The sequence below is a fragment of the Mustela nigripes genome, chromosome 13 (assembly GCF_022355385.1).
Source record: "Mustela nigripes isolate SB6536 chromosome 13, MUSNIG.SB6536, whole genome shotgun sequence".
In the NCBI taxonomy this organism is placed as follows: domain Eukaryota; kingdom Metazoa; phylum Chordata; class Mammalia; order Carnivora; family Mustelidae; genus Mustela; species Mustela nigripes.
In genome coordinates this window covers 83044078-83047055 of record NC_081569.1, presented here as the reverse complement: position 1 = coordinate 83047055, position 2978 = coordinate 83044078, and the positions used below count along the sequence as shown (strand labels likewise).

General features: G+C 46.6%; 1 non-coding gene across 1 annotated transcript; it reads left to right on the top strand.

Moving 5' to 3' along the window:
* The first annotated feature begins 392 nt into the window (after positions 1-392).
* On the top strand, positions 393-556 carry LOC132000558 (U1 spliceosomal RNA). The gene has a single exon (XR_009399407.1). It is a non-coding gene; the product is annotated as a U1 spliceosomal RNA (small nuclear RNA).
* Positions 557-2978: the final 2422 nt, after the last annotated feature.

Sequence of the window (2978 nt, the reverse complement as noted above, 5' to 3'; positions counted from 1 at the left end):
AACTTCTGGGCGCCCCGGGACCCGTCTTCTCTGGTCTCCCAGGTCCTGACACCCTCGCCGCCCGCACCCACCCCGCCCCCCCTGCCCCTCAGGCATTCGCAGTCTCGGCGGACATCTGGTGTCCCAGAGCGGGGGACAGGGCTCGGGACGTCACGACAAGGGCGTGGCGTATGCAGAGGAGCAGGCGCGCAGAGGCTGCCGGGCCCGCCCCGGCCGAGCCCGCCGGTCCCGCGTGGGGCCCGACGAAGGCGCCCTCCGTGGCTGCGCGGGTGGGCGAGGGGGCTGCGGGGGTGGCGCGGGGGTCGGGGGTCGCGGGGGCGGCGGGAGGGAAGTGACCGTGTGTAAGGAGCGGGTGGAGCGCGAGGGTGTTTGGGGGGCGCGGGAAGCAACTCATACTTACCTGGCAGGGGAGATACCATGATCACGAAGGTGGTTTTCCCAGGGCGAGGCTTATCCATTGCACTCCGGATGTGCTGACCCCTGCGATTTCCCCAAATGTGGGAAACTCGACTGCATAATTTGTGGTAGTGGGGGACTGCGTTCGCGCTTTCCCCTGATTTCTTGGTGATCTAACGGAAGATACATAGCGACATGTGTGTTTCTTAGTGTTCCTAGGGAACGCAACGGTTGCTTGTTTTTATTTTAATTTCTGAGGTTAGGGTTCAGGTCTTCACTTTTTTTCTGTCTGGTATTCTGTATTGGGTAGAAAGTCTTTCTCGTGTCTTCTTGTGTTCCTTTGCTTTGTTGTTTCTGCCGAATGAGTAAACAGAGTCTCCAAAACAAAGAACACACAAGTAAATATGCCTGTGCTTTTGAGTTTTGTGAGTGTGAGTAGGAATTATTTGGAGTTTATAAATGCTTTTTGACCGTGGGTTTTAGATTGGGAAGTCTGAAACGAAGTTTTAAGTTTATACAACTTAAGATATGTCGCAGTATTGAAATCCGCTTTTCTGTGTGTGGGGTTGAGGTAGGTGTACCATCTGTCTCAGGTAGTTCTATACAGAGACGGTATGCAAGTTAAGTTTTACTTGGTGTTTTTTTATAAGGCCTTGAACCACTCTAATTCCGCGAAAGCAGTTTTCCTCTTAAACCAGCCAGACTTGTCTTACTAATACTTTAAACTGTTTAACCAGTAGTGCCTCTCTTCAAAAAGATCAGTTTGAGGGACGCCTGGGTGGCTCAGTGGGTTAAGCCGCTGCCTTGGGCTCAGGTCATGGTCTCAGGGTCCTGGAATCGAGTCCTGCATCGGGCTCTCTGCTCAGCAGGGAGCCTGCTTCCTTCTCTCTCTCTCTGCCTGCCTCTCAGTGTACTTGTACCTTGTTGTTTATCCTTATAAAATACGTGAATAAAAAGAAAAAAAAGATCAGTTTGAGCTCAACTTCTCTAGTTTTGCTACAGAACGTTAATATTGTATAAGCTTTTCCAAACCAGGTGCAGACATCTAGCCCAGTCAATAAGCCTCACTGGTCCTGATGCTTTTTCTTCCTTCCTTTCAAAATTTTAATTCAACTAACATATAATGCATTATTGGTTTCAGAGGTACAGATCTGTTTCATTAGTCATATATAATAGCCATAGCTCATTACATCACATGCCCTCCTATGTCCATCCTCCAGTTAGCCCATTCCGCCACCCTCCTTCTTTCCAGCAACCCTCAATTTGCTTCCTATGATTAAGTCTCTCTTGGTTTCTCTCTGGTTTCATCTTGTTTTATTTTATTTTATTTTAACCCACTGAACCACCCAGGTGCCCCTAAAGTTTTATTTAAAAAACTTTTTTTATTAACATATAATGTATTGTTTGTTTCTGGGGTACAGGTCTGTGAATCATGAGCCTTACATAATTCACAGCACTCACCACAGCACATAACCTCCCCAATGTCCATCATCCACCCTATCCCATCCCCGTCCCCTTTAGTAATCCTCAGTTTGTTTCCCGAGATTAAGAGTCTCTTATGGTTTGTCTCCCTCCCAGGTCCCATCTCGTTTCATTTTTCCCTCCCCTCTCCGCACAACCCTCTGCCCTGCCTCTCAAATTCCTCATATCAGAGAGATCATATGATAATTGTCTTCCTCTGATTGACTTATTTTGCTTAGCTTAGTAGAGGACTTAAAGTTTTTGACAAGGGAGTCAAGGAAAGTCTCTCTGCTGCATACTCCTGCTTTTCATCATCTGCACCCAAAGCTCCCCACTCCAAAATGGCCGTCTCATCTGCCAATTCTCTGAGTTTATTTGTCCTTTTGGAGGTCCTAGGACTATAGCCAGCTCCTTAGAATCCCTAACTCTTGAGTTGAAGTTTATTGAAATCAGTAAATAATGACCCAACTTTTCTGGAGCAGAATGAACATTCTGCAAGGGCATATCCCTGAGGAGGCCCATGAGTCCCAGAAAAGAGAAGATGGGTTCTTCAACAGGTATGTCCTTGACATCACTGTGACTCAGGGAAAGTATTCTACTTCTCAAAAAAGTTGGGTGGAACGATTGAAAACCAGAGAAATCCATGGCATGTGAGTGGTACATGATCCCGTAAAAGTTCAAAGCAGAGAAAAATACCCATGTAGAGGGAGAGTCTGAAAAGGCATTGTGGAAAAGGTACAGAGAGAGTTCCCAATATTGCAGCATCTCATGGCTAAAAGGCAGCCTAAAATGTCATTCTGTCTAGTTACTGACCTATCTGTTGCTTGCAAATGGATCTTGAAGGATAGATAGGGTTTGGATAATGGAATTTATAGTAGGAGAGGGAGCTCCAAGAAACAGCATAAACAAAGGCCTAGTGATGGAAGGCATGACACATACTTCCCCCCCACCCCCCGGGACATACTCTTGAATCAGCAAATTGTGTTGGATATGTATAGGGCTATCAGTTTGGCATGATGTAGGGAAGCACTGTGGAGAGCCAAGAATACTGCAAGATGAGATGAACAGATCAGCAGGTAAAGGTGAACTATTAGGACTTAAAAAAAAAGATTTTATTTAGT